Source organism: Rattus norvegicus, chromosome 3, assembly GCF_036323735.1.
Source record: "Rattus norvegicus strain BN/NHsdMcwi chromosome 3, GRCr8, whole genome shotgun sequence".
NCBI lineage: Eukaryota > Metazoa > Chordata > Mammalia > Rodentia > Muridae > Rattus > Rattus norvegicus.
In genome coordinates, this window is record NC_086021.1 from 182,805,004 (window position 1) to 182,825,632 (window position 20,629).

The 20,629-nt window shown below is 47.9% G+C and overlaps 1 pseudogene; it reads left to right on the top strand.

Moving 5' to 3' along the window:
- Positions 1–20,629, top strand: part of Eif4e-ps9 (eukaryotic translation initiation factor 4E, pseudogene 9) — a 35,175-nt pseudogene that overhangs the window by 1,280 nt on the left and 13,266 nt on the right.

The following is a 20,629-nucleotide window of genomic DNA, read 5'->3' on the forward strand; positions in this document are numbered from 1 at the left end:
TCAAGCACTAGTATGAGGTCATCTTTCACTCTTACCGGTAAGCTTCCCTGACTTTGAACACTACTTCACAATGATTTTCAAAGAGAAAAATGCTATGGTCGTCATTAACTAGATATATAGTTAATACTGGCAGAAGAGAAATACTTGGCTTCCGTGGCTACTGGAGAACTGAACTGTAAGGAAGGTTAAAGTCTTTGCGCTGTGGGTGTTTTTTGTCCTTTACTTTTTTTCAAGGAACAAACCTGCATTTTAGGTTCACTCTCTTCAAGCACAGTCTGTTTCTGTCCCTCTTCTGATTCCAGACAGCCACTGGCTCAGCTGGGGGCTCAGCTGGGTTCTGTGGAGTTGATGGAACATGTTACACACAGACACCAAAGGAGAACAGCGCCTTCATCCATCCCATCAAGAAGCCTGCATGCGGTCCCCACAGAAGGCACCTCACATCCCAGTGCCAAGACTGCCTTACAAAAGGGCCTGCTTACACTTGAAAGATAGGGATGCCCACCGGTAGGCCTTCAACCTTCTGCTCTGTAAGGCCAGGGTCTCCTTGGTATGGCCGACTAGCAGCCTCTAACATGGCTACAGAAGAAGGGGCAGAGGTGAGTCTTCAGAAAGGACACAATAGGCACCTTTGGCTTTTGTTGGGAATCAGGACTCAGTGCAGGTAGGAGGTATGGGGGTGAGGGAGCAGTGACCGGAAGAGAGAATGAGGCCAGCAGGGGAGTGTTTACTCAGTAAACAGTTCTGGCTCTCACATGTGCAAACACTCCTAATGTGCGCTGAGGAGCCTTTACATTAGGTTAACAATTAAAATGAGCACCAACGCCCCAGGGTGACATGTCAGCCTCTGGTTATTGATTAACATCAGCTGAGATGGCCCTGACCTTCCGCTTCAACCATCACAGGGCTTCCAACGTGCACTTGAAATGTCATACTGTCTATTGTCTTAATGGATTCTGACACACCAGCTCAGTATATGATCCGGAAGTCAATTAATACCCAATAGAGGCTGTGTTTGCTCTGAGCATGCTATCTGGACCCTAGCACCCAGTGTCCACAGAGAAGCATGCTGTCCATCTGAGCAGGAAGCATGACAACAGTAGCATTTGGGTAGGACACCCACGTTTCTTTTGGGCACGATGCCTCCGATTCTACTACACATGGATTCACACACTAACATGACTTGGCTAGAATCGAATTCAGCACATTAGAAACAAACCGTGCCCTAGTCTCCAGTGCAGTTACTCAGTGAGCACCACTGACCTCAGAATAAGTCAGGCTGTAAGCAATTCAGCCCAACTCAATACCACCAGTACAGTGAGCTCATTTCCCCAATGACACCCAAGTAGGGTGGCATGCTGGATGGTGCTGGGCACCCACAACTCACTGGTGCGAGCCTGTCTGGAGAACCCTTGCTCCTCAGGACTCAAGTTTCCAACCACTCTGCCAAGTGCACCCCACAGAGAGAGCAAAGTGAGGGTGCTTCTAGGATAGGGTATCCTTGCGCAGGCCCTCCTTCTTGTGAGTACCCTACACTGACACGAGGCAGGCAGCATGGCGCAGTGCTACCTCTGAGCACTGCTTATGAGAGGGGCACTCTCCTTTCTTCTTCTCCTGACTTGCAACTGTGGCCCGTTGCTGACCCCATCTGGGCCCCAGAGTTAAGCTGCAGCCCCACCAGCTCAGCTTTTCTCATATACCTTAGTAGACCTGGCTGGTGTGGCTGCTCCTTTTTGTCCATTTCTGCCTCGGATAAAGAAGCCACAACACAAATACAGCCCACCAGGGCCTGGACTGGCCCTTTCTCCTCTATACCCAGGGTTTTTACAGGCCAGTTTTCTTGGAATTTTCTAGAAACAGCAGCAACACGGGACATGCTATTATTTCTTACTAATCTAACATCACCTTTAAGAGCTTGGGAACAGTTTAGATTCAGATCAGGCACTGCTGTTTCATTTGTGCAGGCTTAGGATGGGGTGATAAATGACCACTACAACCCAATGGCCGCAGCAGAGTGTGCACTCGGGTCCTGATGACCATGCACTTGCAAGGCCTGGTTCGCAGGAGGGAAAAGGCGCCACCTCATTGGTCAAGTGCTCAGCAGGAACGGGGGAGGCATAGCAACAGCCAGTGTCACGAGGCTGGGGAAGCTTCTAGAGACTCACGCAAGAAGGAGTCCAGTCCCTTCTGGCTCCATGGGGTCCTGGCTTCACAAGGGGCAGAATCCAAACTGTAGGGTGGAAAGTAGGTGACACCGGCTTATCCAAGTCTCCCTCTGGGAAGGAGCACCGTCACTAAGCAGCTGGGTATTGAGGGATGCCTGGGAACCAAGAGGCAGCTACACGCATCACTCTCTATGGCCTTCACCAACTTGGAATCCACCCTCTTCTGTTATTAGAGATGTAAGTGACTGCCAGCCATGACCCAGGACATTCACACCACTAATCCCCCAAGAGCACTGCCTGTCATCCCCCCCCCCCGCATTGTTTCTGGTGCCCACCCTGTTCCCATGGAAGGAATTCAGGGTGATCAATCACCTGATTGATTGGTTGTCTAGTTATCCAAAACATGACCTTAAGAATGAAATGAAATTTGCCATTTATCTTCTCTGCAGGGATGTATTAATAAAAGCAAGTGCAGCTTTGTGATTTCTGTCACATCCTCAGTGGCTGAGGGACAGGGCAAGTACTTACTGCGCTCTGTAATATCCTGGCCATGGACGGAGAGCGCGTTCTGAGATGATGAAGCTGAGGAGAGGATGTGACTGTCAGAGGCAGGGCTGGGATCTGACACAGGTTCTTCCTTCAGACCCTGTGTCTGCTTGCTCCCGGGCTCACCAGCAGAGTCGAGCTGTTCTGCTTTCAATGCGGCAGAAAATACCTGAACTTGAGCTGCAGGAAGAGAAGCACCAAGAGTTCTAATGACCACACAGGGCTGGGCATGCAGTTCAGCTGGCAGAGTGTTTGGCTGGTATCCATAAACCCTGTTTTCTGTCCCCTGCACCCCATACGCTGGGTTTGGCATGCATACTCATAACCCCAGCATTTGGAAGGTGGCAGAAAAAACATCAGACGTTTGAAGCCACATCTACTACAAAGCCAGGTCCAGACTAGCTTGGACTGTGTAAGACTCTGTCTCGGCTTTTTTTTTTTAAAGATCTGAATGACAATGTAGATCCTGGGTTCATTTCCGAGGGATATGCACCAAACTCTGGCCCGGGGATGAGGCTCTTCCTAGAGGCACGCGCAGCCCCTCCATAACTGGAGAGTGCCTAGACTCTGGAGTCTCAGCCTGGGCCCCCAGCCAGTTGTGATGCTGTCCACCAATGTGACCATTCCAACTGATCATGAGCCACACAGAGTAGCACATCTGGATCCAGAACATATCTACCAGGAAAAATCAGCCCAACACCGCTGTCGCTCACAAGGGACGAGTGGGGTCACAGAGCAGAGGAGTCTGGGAGGCCATCCTCCTTGACAAGGTGTATTGTTGTCCCATTTATAAAGCGGGATGGCTGCTCCCCTTCCCCGTCACACATACGCATGCGCATACACGTACGTTTATTTACACACCAGTGTGGCTGCTCAAAGGACTTACTTCACCTATTTTCCTACACAAATTAAAACTGTACATTTCCATCTCCAGTGTGCAGGACACGTGCCCTACCCCCACCCTGCATGCTGTTCCTACAATACAACTATTCTCTCCAATGCTCAGAGCTTGTAGCTGGCTCCCCACTGTGCTGGAGCAGTCTTACCTCCCAAGTACAGCACACCAGGCCCTCTTCAACAGCCAGAATATGAAATGTGTCATTTGTTTCTGAATCTCTGGAGGTTAGTGACCCCTTTGAGATCTGAGGAAAGCTAACAGTTCTTCCTTAGTGAGAAATTAGCTATGTAAATATGTGCAGAATAGTGCGAACAATGGCTTCCCAGGAGCAGGGCTGATCCTCTGCAGCCCAGCCCCAGACATGCAGCCTAAGGATCCCCTAATATTTTCTCTACCCCCAGAAATGACCAGCTTCCTGCCTGGCATCTCTTCTGGGCACCCCTTTCAGTCTCAAAGACACCCTAGACAGAGCTGCCTACACAAGCCCTTCTACCAGACTCCAAGGGTCACGGCTGGCCAGCCCTGATAGCCTCCTGTGGCTGGGAATCGGAGCAGCTGCAGCAGTGTGCACTCCACCCCAGCCCTCTGCCTGTAGCCTGCAGAAGGACCACTTGTTCATCCCTTCAGCAATCACGGGTTCGTTTACGCAGAGACTGGCAGACAAAGACTAATCATGGGGCGAACTGGGTCTTCACATCTCCTTCCTTCGGAGCATCACAAACCTTTGCCCAGCAACAGCAGCAAGTGTTATTTTTCTAATTTCTCTCACGTGGGACAAACCGAAGCACAGCTCTGCAGCGCTGCTGAGGACTAAGTGGGGTTGCACGACAATGGGATTAGGAGACCTGCTCCTACACTTGGTGGAAGCATTAGTCATGAAATGAAAAACACCTTACAGACATCTTGCTTTTTCTATCTGCCTAAGGAAGAAACCTTGGGGCCCTGAGATGTCTGTGGCCAGAAAGGATACATAACTGGGGAAGTGAGTCACTGTCTCTGGAGCTAATAAGACTTCCATCAGTACAGATGTGCCCAAGCGCTGTCCCCTGTTCTGTTAGGGCTCCCTCCCTCCAGGCTGTGCACATGCTGCCTGGAACAAGGAAGCCAGACATCAAGCAGGTGCTGCCTAGAGATACCAAACTGTGCTAAACATACTCCCGGTGCGTATGTGTGACTGAACACACAGACACACAGTAGCACATGGGCAAGGAGGCAGGCCTGGGTCGTGCGCAACACACAGACATCCTGTCTTCACCTTGAATGTCTGGGTCATGCAGTAGACGCCCCTGCAAATTCTGAAGGAGCAGATCTCACTCCTGGCCACAGCTGTCACATGCAGCCTCAGGTCCACCGTGGCTCCCCTCTAGTGGCCCAGGCTCGCTCAGAAGCACCTCTACATCTTTGTTTATATCAGTCAGGGAAGTGCGCCAATACAGGAAGTCTCTGAACCCGTTCTTGGTAACTGGTCCTGAGGCAACCACTGACATCAGGGAGCTTTGGGAAGTGACTGCTGCCTGGAGAAATTCCTATGGCTTCAGCTCTGGCTATGGGAGGCCCTGGATGGTTTTCTGCTGTCTGTGGAAGAGCTGGTGTGCAGATGACCGGTCTCAGCTGAAGTTCCTTCGGGAAGTTAAGTTCATCTGGCTCAGCATGCACAGATGCTCTAGAGCTAAGGGAGGAAGCATGCTCACTGCCCTGCAACAGAAGGAAACAAGAGCAGCACCTAGACCTCCTAAGCCCATGCTTTCCTGAATGAGCACTTGCCACTTCCTGTCAACCTTTACAGCTTCAGCCAGCGCAGAAAACAACCCAGGGAGGCTTAGGCGGCCTCCACCCTGTATTTATGAGTGCCCCAGCAGGGGGCAGACTTTGGAACAAAAGCCTAAGAAGGAGGAAGAGCTGACTGTGTGCAGGCCCCAGGCCAGTCACCTACACAAGCACATGAGCTCTGTTGGGGGTGCAGAAAGGGTCTGTACTCAAAAGATGTCAACTGCCCACACCGTCCACCTCACAGTCCTATGCAGCCCGGATGGCAGAGGGATGTGTAAAAACTACCTCAGACTGGCCGTACACACCTGCACCTGCCGTCCTCCCAGGGCAGGCATGACAAACACAAGATCAACCATCACAGTAGAAAGGACTGAGGTCAACACAGCACACAGAGGGCCTCTGTGTGTACAGAGTGTCCTGGGTCACAAACGTACATCTGGGAGACTTCACCTTTTTCCTGTGTAAATTCTCTGAAGAACTTCATTAATCACGGAGAGAGAGACGGTTTTCTTTACGGGTTATTTAATCACCACCCTCAATGAATATTTTATCTAAGCTGAGGAGACATGGTAGCTTCATTATTTATAACCCGGCAGTCATGTTTCGAAATCGTTATTGCAATTACTTTTTGCTTCTTTACATAATTAAAGCTCTAATATTCCATCTTGCCCAGAAGGTCACTATTACTAAAGCTGGAGATGAGATAATTGCTAGGATTCCAGGTGGAGGCTTGAGGTGAGGGGGTTGGCAGTGCCAAGCGTCCTGGTGGGAGTGAACACGGCTAAGGTGGCACTGCAGCTGCTGAGCCTGGGCAGCCTGGTGCTCAGGGTGCCGTCCTCCTGATGCACAGGCTACCCTGCCCGGGATGAGTTTGCAAAGGTGGACACAAAGGGGCCAAGTGACTGGAAGGCAGCCTGGCACCCCTGAACAGGAGGAGCATACACTGTTGACCGCAATGAGCAAGTGTGAGACCAGGCAAGAACAGAGCGGTCAGACCACACCCACCCACCCACCCCAAGGCATCTACTTAGGTTTGCTACTTCCCAGCCATTCCCTAAAAGGCAAAAGGACCATTATCAACAGAAGAGCCCCACACTAGTTTCCGTGTTTCCAGGCTGTGAACTCCATATGACACTAGCCTCCATAAAGGACACAGAGGCTGACACTAGCCTCCATAAAGGACACAGGGGACTTACAAACTGCACTCGGCAGGCCTATGGCAGTGCAGGGACAAAGACAAGGAAGGCACTTGGGAACTTTTCTCCTCAACTCCGGTTTCCATGCTGTGCACTTCCCTTTTTTAGTGTCAAAGCCTCTCCGACTTCAGCTACCTTGGTTCTGACTGCACGGTGTCTAGATGTCACCATGCACACCAGTAATGGAAGGGAAGGAAAAGAAACAAGCCAGGGACCAAGATGGACCCTGGAAAGCAGGGCATTGGATCCTGCAGAGACCAGTGCAGCTGTCAGCCAGTGAGCACTCACCATTGACAGGGATGACTGAGGAGTGTGATGAAGAGTGGCAAAAGCTGGGCCCTGCGGACCCAGGGACATGTAGGACGTGGCCATGAAGCACTCGGCACACCCCCACATGTTATCTGAGCAGAGCTCAAAAGATTTTAGTATCTACCAAAACAAAAAAGTAAATTAATAATAATAATAATAAACAAACAAACAATGGAGCTACTCAAGTGAGAGTGCCCTGTGGGTAGCCAGTACCAGTTCCAGCAGTGCAGGAGTGCAGAGCCACCGGGCATAACAAAAGAGCCGTGGTAAAATGACAGCCACGCACATTCTTTAAAGCACATTCTCTAAAGCAGTCGTATAGGAAGAAAGGCCTAGGGGCTGGGGATTTGGCTCAGTGGTAGAGCGCTTGCCTAGCAAGTGCAAGGCCCTGGGTTCGGTCCCCAGCTCCGGAAGAAAAAAAAAAGAACAAAAAAAAGGAAGAAAGGCCTAGTTCTCTCCCCACCTATCTGTAGTGAGTGATTGGGTTAAAGTTAAGACGATAATGGAGAAAACACCAGAGAAAGGGCCAAGGCTCCTTGAGAGCTCTGAACAGCGGATCACCTAGCCTTTGAGCAGGCCTGTCAGTGCTGTAGCGGTGGAGAGTGCGCTAAAGGGGCGGGGTACAGATGGCGCTCCCAGATGGATCCCCAGCACTCAGAAGACCGAGGGGGAAGGACTGCAAGTCAGAGGCCAGTTTGTGCTACATGGAACGCAGAATGGGAATAAGCTCTGTCTACAGACATGCAGACTCCACCCAGAGGAAGGCACATCCGTGCAGTCCTCTGCCAGTGACGTGGGGTCCCACGCTTGGACGGTGACTGTGAGCTACGGAGCTCTCCACTGAGCTGGGCTGTACAATTTTCTGGTTTCCTTTATTAGCAAATGAGTTAAATATAATCTGACATATGCTCACTTATATCCACATGACGATGGCAACTCTATCTTTTAAATTTTATGTTTAAAGGACGTTGATTTTAATGTCCTAATGTAAAACACTTAGCTTAAAATGTTTTACCAATGAGAGTATGAGCGGACAGCGGGAAGAGCCAGCTACAGACAAACGGCTGCTCTGGACACACACCCCCACTAGAGACACATGATGCTGACCTGCTCCACGTCTTCAGAGCAGAAGCCCACGGTAAACCAATCTTGGCTACAATGGTGTTTGCTGATGTAGCTTACACCTTTAAAAAAGAAAATGTACTTTCTGAATTGAAATTAGAAATCAGTTTAGAGGTGTCTCATCTCTGAGGTTAAATCCTGACCACACAGCTAGAGCATTATATGGGGGGGGGGTGCAGCCTGAGAGCCCAAGAGTTGCCCAGCACAGATGAGCGCACTGGGGCCTCTGCCCTTGAGGAACCTACCTCCTACCTGTGAAACCCTCCCCGGCCTTTTACAAAAGGCTACAGGGGGTGAACAGAGATATAAGAAGTATTCTATGGCGGGTGGGCCAGGTGAGTCTTGGCAGGCAAGAAGGCCAGAGCAGCCAGTCGAGCTAACAAAATGTGAGGGTCTCATCACACAGGCAGAACAGAGTTAAGAGAAGCCCGTTGGAGGCTGTGGGCATGGCACCCGCCCTGCTACACCAGTCATGAGAACTTTGAAAGCTATAGGCCTCCCAGCTGAGCTGCACAGCCAGAGCTGAGCCCACCACACAAGCACAGTGGAGCAGACGTGGGGTAACTATAGGCATGGCAGAAAAGACATTTGTGAGGGGACCTGAACCGTGACGAGCTTTTGGATTTGAACCCATAAACCAAGAAAAATATGCCTAGTGTATGCAGGTTTTAGGGCAAGGAAGAGTTCCAAATGGGATGGTGGGAGGCAGCAGGGAGCATGCAGACAGAGGACACCTGAGCATATGGCTAGGAGCAGGGACAACACAGAGGCTGGGCTGTCTGTGCCCACTACTTGCCAGCCAGACTTGAAAAGTACACCAGGAAGCATGGTAGCAATTATGACTGGCAAAATTTCACATACCAAAAATTTCTCAGTGGCTTCTTGTCCGACAGTATGACAAATATCCCCAAAGTGTGTGGCGCATACCTGTGAGGGGCAGAGGCACGCCATCATTCTTTGTCCTTCCTTTTATCTGCACACACTGTAAAACCTAACAAGCGGGGTCCCCGGGAGCCAGACAGCTAGCCAGCCTGTGCGAGGCCCATCGCCCACACATAGACATGCTAGGTGCCTGCTGCATTGAAAACAGGGCATTTACAAGAGGGCCCCCATTTCCATGGTTTCCTGGCTCTTAATTGATCTTGATACATAATGCATTCGGTTAGTGGTAAGGCAGAGCCTGTTTGCTTCTCTGCATGGTAAATGAGGCCTCAGTCCTGATCATGTGTTTCAAGGCCTGAAGAGCAGGGTAAGGCTGAGGCATCACTGCGTACAATTAATGCTGCTATAGCCAAATCCTGAGTAACTACAAGAGAAGCCAGGGTAGAGGTGAAAGGTGCAGCAAAAAGAAGACGGTTCTGGAGGAAGTCATCCCAAGACATCAAAGACCCTGTGCACTGCTGTCCACCACCAGCCCCATCCCTTCCCAGAGGAGACAAAAACTCCACAGGGACAGACTTGGAGGTTTTCAGCTAAAAGACGTTTTAGTGTCTTATGTTCAAACCCTCTGAACTTGGAAGAATTTCCGGTCACCACACACAGACTTGAGGCACTCACCTGTGCTGTGGGTCAGCATGGAGTCATTCTGGAGATTATGTAACAGGAGAAGCATCCCCATCACATGAATCAAAAGGGCAACCCTCAGAAGCAGGCACTGAAACTAGTCCACAAGTACTCAGGAAGGAAATGCAGGGGACCTTTTGAACTCTGTCTCTGGATGATCAACAGAGGCCAAACACTGCCTAACTTTACCGGATAGGAGCTCGCCTGCAGCCCCATTGGCAACTGCCTGACCCACACTCTGTGCCCACAGCTGGTCATCGCTGGCTCATTTTACCATGAGGGTTGTCTGCTCACTTTTCAGATGGCGTAGCCAGCACTGAAACATATCAAACATGTGTGCAAACACAACCCAACTGTGCTGAGGTACAACAGCCACAAGGCCACATTGGCAGTACTGCTCCACACAGTGGTTGCTGGGCAAGCTTCTCGTGCATACTGTGTCCCTGAGCAGAAGAGTGAGACCCTGAGCAAATGCTACAGGCTTACTGGTTTGAGAATTCAGGTTCAAGCCTTTGAGGAAAGGTGAAAAGAGTGTAGAATGCTTAGGAAGGAGGCAAAGAGGGAACCAAAGAAAAGAGAGCCCAGGGTCAGCACTCCATCCTACCTGCCTTCCTGGGAAATCTCTGAACTGTGCATATACAGGGGAGATGGGGGCGTCACGGAGAAAGGCAAAGCCTCACAACAGACAACTGTGCATGTAGCTGCTTACTCTGCCCAGGCAGCACAACCTGAAATGCTTCTCCCAGCCAAGGCAACACTCCTAGAAAGCAAGACACTCTAGTTTCTGCTTTATCAAGAAGATACAACAGAAAACAAAAACAAAACTCGCACATGCATGAATGGAATACCATTAAAAAAATAAACAAAATAAGCACGAGATTAGAAATTGTGATTTATTGGCAAAAAAAAAAAAAAGAAAGAAAAAAACCAGTTAGTAGAAACAAAAAATCCACACAGACACAGACACACACACCTAGAAGTTAAAATTTATAAACTTTAAAGAGTTTAATTAAAGCAGCTATTATAAATATCCTTGAGGACTACAAAGAAAAGTCAGTGACAATGAATGAGCAGATCAAGACTCTCATCAAAGGAACAGACATTGTAGAACACAACCACATAACAGAGTAGCTTTGCAACAGTTACCCTTGAATGTAACTGAACTGAGAAATAGCAGAACAGAGAAGGTGTCACAACTCTGAACATGCCTATGAGATATCTCCAGAAAGCAACTCCTGGCCAGAGAGTGCTTGAATTAACCAATGGGGGTGGTGGAATTATGGAGAGTGGGGTGGCCTGGGGCTGGCCCCCATCTCTTATCCTTGTTGTTGTCAGCTATTCTGCCTCACCTTCCCCATCATGGGAGACGACAACTTCTGAACCTGCAAAAATAAGGAAGCAAGTAAATGTTTCCTTCCGAGCTGCTCCTCAGGCGTTCTGTCATGGCAGTGGTCATGGAGCCTTCCACAAGCTCCGCTGGATCAACTTTAAAGCCAGTCACTTGAAAGTAATGAGGGAAGGAGACGTGGGCAACCAAAAGACAGAGACTTGATGTCTAGATGCTCTTAAAAAGATGAAGGCCAGCCAGGAGTGTGGCACTCCTGGTCTTTGATTCTGGCACTCATGAGGCTGAAGCAGGAAGATTACAAGGTACTGAGTGAGTTCAAGGCCATGGGGACCTACAGAGTGAGGTCACCTCAAAAACAAGCAAGGCCTGCCCAGCAAAGGGCAGGTTCTCAAGTAAGGCAGGCATTTCTAAGACCTGCCCAAATCCTTGGTGAACCACAAGTCACATACATTTGGGCAAGATTCCAGAAGAGTCAGCAGAAATGAGACACACTGAGCATCAGTCTTAATTGTGGATCACAAGGGAAACTGTTCTGTGTTGGAGGTTGGCTCAAGGTAATCAAGTGCTGGGATGAAATTACATTAGAGATATAACCTGGTGTAGTTTTCCAATGAATCATGTAAAACCTTCAATGCCTTATCAAAACACAGCACGTAGGTGTTAGAGGGGAAAAGTGACCCATAATGCAAGGAGTCACCCAAAAGGAACAGCAAGGGAAACCAACTGCAGTATCCAGGAAAGCAACCTCATGGAATGGCTGCAGACACATTCACACTCGGATACGAAGACACTCTGTATCACTAAGCCTCTGAAACTGTGCAGACAGGGTGAAAGTTCAACACCAAAACCTTAGAGGTTAAAAGGACAACCAGCAAAGTAAAAAAATCTGCTGAGAAGCTGGAAGTGCAGGGAGACTAAAACCAGAGTCACCCAAGGTGAGGCAATGTCTCCCAATGTAAGACACATAACAATGGCCAAATCTGAGCATCAAAGGGACAAAGACTGAAGGCTAAAGCCAAGGATTAAAGTACATCTTCAGAGCCCCAGTCTCCTCGGGAAAAGACAATGGAGGGCTTATGTGAGGAACAAAAGCCCCTAACTCCACAAACCCTGTAATATCTAGGTTGGTCAATGAATACAGAGGACAGACATTGTTAGGACCCAAAGAGAAAAGAGAAGAAGGAAAAAAAGGAAAAGAGGAAGAAAAGGAGGAGGAGGGTAAGATGGGGAGGAGCTAGGGAAGATACTTTGTCTATAAAAGCAGAAGAATGAGAGCTGACCTCAGAGAGAAACAGGAGGCCTGACAGCAATAAAATGGTTTAACAGTCTACAAGGGAAAAGAAACAAACCTGTGTACCCACAATTCTATACCCAGCAAAACTAGCAAGTAGAGCCTTTTAAGACCAGAACTGCATGAAGCCTCAAAGCAAGTTCTTTATATGGAAAGAAAATGACAGAAAAAAGAGTAATCAGAAGTGGTAAATTGAACATGTGAAATGCTATATCTTTCCCTTAGTAATTTCTTCACAATATAGGGTTTTAAAAAATTATAAAACTATACTTGTGGTTCATAATGTAACATATGAAAATAACAGTACAGAGGGTGAGAGCAGGTGACAGAGACTATGCTGACAAAGACATAAAATGTCTAAATATGTTCAGGAAATTTCCTATGTGCTGATGTGTTCGAGGCTCTTCCACACTTTCCCTTCTATTAGTTTGAGTGTATCTGGCTCTATGCATAGGTCTTTGATCCACTTGGACTTGAGCTTTGTACAAGGAGATAAGAATGGGTTGATTTGCATTCTTCTACATGCTGACCTCCACTTGAACCAGCACCATTACTGTCTTTTTTCTTCTGGATGGTTTTGACTTCTTTGTCAAAGATCAAATGACCATAGGTGTATGGGTTTAATTCTGGGTCTTCAATTCTATTCCATTGATCTACCTGCCTGTCTCTATACCAATACCTGTGTGTGTGTTGTTGTTGTTTTTTTTTAATCACTATTACTCTGTAATACAGCTGGTGGTCAGGAATAGTGATTCCCCCAGAAGTTCTTATATTGTTGAGAATGGTTTTCAGTATCCTGGGGTTTTTGTTATTCCAGATGAATTTGAGAATTGCTCTTTCTATCTCTGTGAAGAATTGAATTGGGATTTTGATGGGGATTGCATTGAAATCTGTAGATTTCTTTCGGCAAGATGGCCATTTTTACAATATTAATCCTGCCAATGCATGAACATGGGAGATCTTTCCATCTTCTGAGATCTTCTTAAATTTCTTTTTTCAGAGACTTGAAGTTCTTGTCATACAGATCTTTCACTTGCTTAGTTAGAGTCACACCGAGATATTTTATATTATTTGTGACTACTGTGAAGGATGTCATTTCCCTAATTTCTTTCTCGGTCTGTTTATCCTTTGAGTAGAAGAAGGCTACTGGTTTGTTGGAGTTAATTTTATACCCAGCCACTTTGCTGAAGTTATTATGTGTAGGAGTTCTCTGGTGGAATTTTTGGGGTCACTTAAGTATACTATCATATCATCTGAAAAGAGTGATATCTTGACTTTGACTTCTTCCTTTCCAATTTGACCTTCCTTTGTTGTCTAATTGCTCTGGCTAGGACTTCGAGTACTATTTTGTATAAACAGGGAGAGAGTGGGCAGCCTTGTCTAGTCCCTGATTCTAGTGGGATTGCTTCAAGTTTCTCTCCATTTAGTTTGATGTTGGCTACTGGTTTGCTGTATATTGCTTTTATTATGTTTACGTATGGGCCTTGAATTCCTGATATTTCCAAGAATTTTAACATGAAGGGGTATTGTTTTTGTCAAATGCTCTTTCAGCATCTAATGAGACGATCATGTGGTTTAAAAAAACATGTCTAAATCCTAAAATTAAAATCCTAAAAAGCATTCCATTACTCCACTACAAAAAGAAAGGATTTAACAGAAGAACAAAAACTGGTAGTAAATCCCAAGACGCCAACCGCATCAAGCAAAACGGATTAAGTATCCCAGCACGTAAACCATGAGTACAGGCAGAAGGGAAAACTTTAAAAACTAATAATTCTCTAATGACCGGTTAATAAAATAGAAGGACACCAACAGGAAACCTGCTACTTTAAATACAGGGAAAAAAAGGGTTAAAAGCAATGTTTCCCTTTTTACAAAATTAGAGAAATCCAAGTGAGCTGCGCTCCAGGAAGCAGAATGGAGGAAAAGGTAGAAAGTACGGCTGAGACTCTCGAGCTACACTGAGAACGACAAGCACAAGTGAGCGAGCGGAGATGCTGCAGCTCTGCCCACGGCGATGGGATGAACAAACACCTGAACCTCCAGCTTCAGGTGAAGTCAGTCAGCTTCCTTACATACCCAACCTACCCAACGACAGAACAGCAGGCAAAACTCAAGTCCTCCCCTTCTTACCAAAACCTTTTATGTCATGTCACAAAGAAAACTCCAGAGCAACAGGTCTGACTGGTGAACTAACAAGAATTTAAGAGGACAAATGGACCACAGTCTTATATAAAACCTCTCTGAAGGGCCACTTCACAAATACCAGTTAGGCAGAAAAAAGACCAGTGGGCAAGATGGAGAGGTAAGTGCTCTCCTGCCTTCGGGGAGGAGACACCATCTCTTACTACACCTAAACAGGCATCACAGGGTTTGGCCCCTGAGCTTCCTGCTGTGACAGAGCTAGAGCATGTCATGTCTCTGACAGTCCTATCAGAGAAACAGAGGCTAACACAAGACCTGAGGAAACATTCTACAAAGGAAGTGGCCTAGACTGTGTCAAGATCTCCCACGTTACAAAGTCCAAAGACTCAGAGACGGTTGAAGATCAGGGCACTAGAAACAGAAGGACTCAGGGCCAAGAGAGACTGACAACATCCTTGTGTTGGGCAATGTCAAGTGACCATGTCTCCAAGTCAATCTCAAATGGCTCATATGTGTGTGTGCGTGTGTGTGTGTGTGTGTGTGTGTACATACACATACAGACATGCACACACACATATACACACACATAACGGCACACATACATACAAATACTTTATACACATATGTATACACACATGCTTTATACAAACATGCATGTGTGTGAACAGAAAAGAGAGGATGACACAAACCAAAGTGACATGCTCCTAGAGAAGGGGGAGGGAGGACACACAGGAGCTCATGTTTTCATTCTTCTAACTCTCCTGCAAGCTCTCCTGATGGGCATGGTGAAGCACATCTTTCATCCCAGCATTCTGAGGGGCAAAGGCAGGCAGATCTCTGTGAGTTCAAGGTCAGCCTGGTCTACAGAGTGAGTTCCAGGACAGCCAGTGTTCTGTTATACAGAGAAGCCCTGTCTCAAAAAAAAAAAAAAAAAATCAAAAAAAAAAAGGAAAAAAAAGCTACCTCCAGATTTTTAGAAAGAATACCCCAAAATAAGTAAACAAGAAAAAGGAGAAGAAAGGAAAGGAGGAAGGGAGAGAAAGGAGGAGGGCAGCATTTTCTCTCCAAGCTCTGTCTCTCTCAGGGACACAGCACTGCCATAGCACAGTAAAGAACTCTGGGTGGGAAATTTGGTAATCTTCTGTCGAGAATTTGTACACAGACAGGAGAAGTGAGACACACGCACACACACATGCACATGCACACACACGCACATACACACACACACACGCACATACATACACACACACACACACACACACACGCACACACACACAAACCTAACTGGGGTAAGGGAAGGGTGATCCAAGCCCAGAACACAGATAAGGAAAAGGCCTGCCTATGTCTTCAAACTCTGAGGACACATCCTTCTGGTGTAATGCTCAGCAGAGTTGTTCAGTGACAGACACAGTAAGTGAGGATGTGAGACCTCTGTATCCAGGGCAACGGGCAACTAAAGAGCTCCCTGTATCTCTTTCCACTCCTCCCAACCGCCACACCCACATGACCTTATTACTACACCACATAAGACAAATCCACAGTCATTAGAAGGCAGCACACAGTGATGAGAATGGCATCCCAGCAGCCCTGGGAACCGCACGTGTGGAATGACGATCTCACTGAGTTGCTTGGGGCCAGCTATCCTACAGCCCACAGCCACAGCACTCTTCCTAAATAAATGCACAAACAAAAACGAACTCAAAATAGGGATGACGACAAAAAGCGAGGAAGCCTTACTGTGAAAACGTGTTGAGAGAAAACCAGGCTTCTGACAATTAGTTATAATCGCAGAATGCTAATGGCCTCCCTGCAAGCAAGAGGAATTATAATTGGTCTCCAGTGGCCTGTTTATCCTGTCTAGATATAATTACAAGATACAGCTCTCGCAGTTTTTACCAATCCATTCATCCGACAACTAACATTTATCCAGCACTGACTCTGGGCTTGGCCTTGTGCTGGGTGCTGATGGCACAAGGCCACAGTGACCCCAGGTCAGAGCTTGCCACTTTGAGGGACAGGTAAATGGGACTTTATAGCTCAACTGCTAAGTGAAAGGAGATGGACAGGCAGCAGGCTGTGATCACAGAGAGGAGGGTGTCACTACCAGTGATCAAGGTATCAGGAAAGATGTGAACAAAGCACTGTGTGTGCACATGCATAACCCAAGAACTGAGCCTCGTCCCCAAAGGAAGGCTGCACGGTCTAACTGGTATAGTAGGCTAGCCAACGGTCCCAATCATCAGGCACCTGAGCTGCTGCTATCAGAATTAACTGATTATGATTCCCAATGAGGATGAACGCTGAGGAAAAGACAGATGTGTGTGTTATCCATGTGACAAGTCCTTTCCCGCAGAGCAGTCTCCTGGGTTGGCATGTGCTTATGTATATACAGATGTCCCAATATTCACACACAGGGTACACAGAGAACTCAGAGAGCAGAAGATACTGCCCAGACCAGTCTACTTCCAGCATCTGTAAGCCAATGGCTTCCTGAGTGTTTACTGCACAGTTTAGGGTATTTCCCATGGAACCAGACAACATTCTCCTTGGGGAGCTCCACAACACACATGTTGGCCTTTCCTCCTCAATAAAAGTACCTGCATGCTACATGCACTGTCACTTCCCCGATGAGAAGACAACAGCCCCAAAGCCCTTGGTGTTCAGAACCCCTAACTTCCAGGCTTCAGGAAAAGCACTGGACCAAAGCACTGCTGGGTCAAAGAACGCAACACCAAAGGCAAGCAAGCCCTCCAGACACATGAGAGAGAGAACAGAGCTAAAGAGTGCACAGTAGGGCTTCAAGTCACAAACCGGAAACCGGTTTCCTCTACAAATACCTTGTGGGGAGTGTTTATGGAAGGCTTATTTTATATTCCAAATGGCTCTACCATGAAGGGGGGCAGGAGGGGAGGACAGACACTGCTGACAAGAACGGAGTATTTGGAGACAAGATAAAATAAGAATCCTGCAGAAATGCTTCCAGCACTGGCCTGCTCGGCACTGCCAGTCTTTAGGGATAAGATGCTTGGCTGCCAGCTGTGACCTTGGAAACCGCAGGACCAAGGTCTGAATGAAAACGGAGATCCACTCGGCAGAGTCCACTGCTCCGCTGCCAAACGCCCCACTAAGTGCTATTACTCAGGTTCATTCTGCAAATAAATTAAATTTCTTGTAGAGAAACTTGAAATTTATAAAAGAACCCTGGAGAATTTGAATTTTAATAATCAATTATTCCTCAGACTGATTCATCTTATAAACATATGGAATATGCAAAAAATTAAATTAGTTTAAAAATCTAGACCTTTAACGCATAGTTGGAAAAAACCTTTTATATAAATGAAGAATAATTGCCAAATATTCTGACACTGCAATATAATTTTTTTTTAGCTACATGGCGTATAATGCTTCTGCTCTTTGGGGAAAAAAATAATTCCTTCCTCTCGCGTCCCTCCTCTCTGAACAAGAGACCAGCTATCTGCTCACCCCCGTACTCATCATCCAGGCTTAGGATTTAAAACCATTTATGCAAAACTATTTCCTAAATGCTGGACCAATCCTGCAGCTCTGAACTGTAATTCGCAGAGGGTCAAGCCTCGTCTGTACAGGGCAGTGAAGGGGCAGCAGACAAAGGAAATGAGGTGGCCCATGATGGCTCCTGAACACAGACGACTGGCAAGGCCGGGCTGGGTACTGGGTGAAGCCAGCACTGCTCACCACCTACCAAGGAGGACGGAAGTGGGAGGCAGGAAGGAGGAAGGAGGGAGGGGACAGGAAGGAGGGAGGGGGCAGGAAGGAGAGAGGGGGCAGGAAGGAGAGAGGGGGCAGGAAGGAGGGAGGGGGCAGGAAGGAGGGAGGAGGCAGGAAGTAGGGAGGAGGCAGGAAGTAGGGAGGAGGCAGGAAGGAGGGAGGAGGAAGCCCTGGCTGACCACTGAATGCTCCATGGAAAACCGACATGGCAGACCAGATGCTGAGCACACGCCCTCTGCTCCTGCACATGTGCCACCGCCCACCCACCCATAGGGACTGCTTACTGCTCACACACCTCCTGGTCATTCATAAAACACATTAGATGTATCAAAGGTTCTCTAAGTGCTCTGACTAAGGACTTTGAGGCTGAGCAGAGTGAGTGACCGGTGACTGACACTCACCTGGCCTGAGACTTCTCCAGCCCTGGTACTCCAAGAATGGGCTTGTCTAAGGACAGGGTCAAGGTTACCCTGAATGAGCTCTGACCATCTTACTCAGGAAATAGTGCTGGCCAAAGTTCAACTCTCGTGAGTCCTGCATTAGCCACCAGCTGTGCAAGCCACTCCCAAGGAAGACTTACACTTATCATGGCCGGGAACAGACGGCTCCAACCTTCAGTGTCACACTGGAAAATGGAACCTTGCTGCAGGAGGGCCAGTAGCACTTCCTGGCTGGACTTTCTGACCTGGAGGGAAAATGGTAGAAGGTGAAGTAAGAGATGGGGTAGATGCCTTCTCAGGATGGACTGCAGCTCTCCATACTCCCCTAGGTCTGCCCTTTGCCCCCACTCCCGAGGGAGCCCCAGCCTCCTGGTGCAACCATTCCTCTCATATGTATACTGTATATGATTCATAATTGTCATGTGACCTCCAGACGGTGACATCGGAGGGTAGCACGCCTACTGTCCTCAGCACACCCTTGGCACAGGTAGCAGGTGACAGGACATTTCATTCTCTTGGGGATTGTTGAATGGACACACATCTGGTCCACTGGAACAGGTGTCAGAATGAAAGTCACACCTACTCCTGCTCTTGAGCAAACCTGACCCTCCACACCCAAGACCTGAGCTGTCTGGAAGAGCCCGCACCAGAGGAGCTACAGAAATAAGATGCTTCTCATTCTTGGCCACTGTGGAGTGGGCCAACATCAGGTGTAAAGGAACCAGAGGTAGCTAGAGGCATTTTGTTTTAATGAAAGCACCTAAAATTCCCATTTTTATAGAGAACATTGTCAGGAGAGGGAGGCAACAAAATTGTAATGGGTCCCAGAAGTAAACAGACAGCGTCACAGATGATCAGTCCATAGCCGGGTACAAGAGGGCAAGCCCCAAGGCTGTGGCCACAAAGACTACATGACACTAGGGCTTTTGACCTGAACACAGGAAAACAGTGCTTCAAAAAGATCACTCTGCCAGCAGTGTGCCCAGGGAACTGCAGCCAATGACAGATGAGCACAGGAGATGGGCAAGGTAGAACCTAGCTGCAGGGGATAGGGCACTGTGGGCTGTCTGTATCAAGAAAGGTGATGCCCTAGCAATATTAGCCAGCATGGTGACAAGACTGAGTCCTGTTATGATAGGTCAAGTGTCAGTCTGACTGAGGAACTGCCATGTAATACAGAGACAGTTCTGGGCCAGCCTCCATGGACGATACTCCCTTGGGGACACACCAAGTGCACATGGGGTGCCCCAGGAAGGAGGCCCAGACACACACAGAGCACAGTGAGGACATGGCAGGATATTCACAAATGACCACAAAGACACAGAAAGGACAGCAGGGACTAGACAGTCACAGGGGACACAGAGAAGGAAACAGCCACATGTAGTGGTTAGTCGGTGGCCTCTAAAGACATCTCTGTCAGTCTCTAGAATATGCAGCTATGAATGTTAGAGCTTTGATCCTGTTCATGAACTTAGCTGCTCTAATCCACACACACGCCCTGCTAAAATGTTTTACTCCACACAGGTCCCAAAGCAAAGAGCTAACTAGCCCTGGCACAAAACATCTGAACCCAAGAACCCAAGTATACCTTTGCTCTTTGAAACTGACTTACATGGTATCATGACCTGGTGATGGAGAATGAATGGCCTCCAAAGCTTCTTCAGAAAAGGATATTTAACGACATAACTAAGGACCCTGCTGTCAGCTGGGATCAGCACACTGATCATAAATGTCACCACAGGCATTATGACAAGAGAAAGACAAGAAGAGAATGTATGAAGGAATTTGGAGGTGGCAGGATCCAGTGGCACAATCACCAGACTGGCTGGCAGGGAGGGTGGGTTCTCCTGACAGCACCTTGCTGGGACCTCTGTACAGAGCCCTGAAGGCCCAGGGCTTTGAGTTGCCAGGTTCATTGTAACAGTCACCCCAAGAAACCAACGCACCAGCAAGGGGAAAGGGAGTCTGGGCTCACAGAAGAGCATGCTCAAAGGGAAGAGATGACCCCTGAGGACGTGACAAGTTCCAGTGATAGAAGCAAGAGGAAACCTGCATGCGACAGGCACTGAAGGTGAGCTGAGGTGAGCCT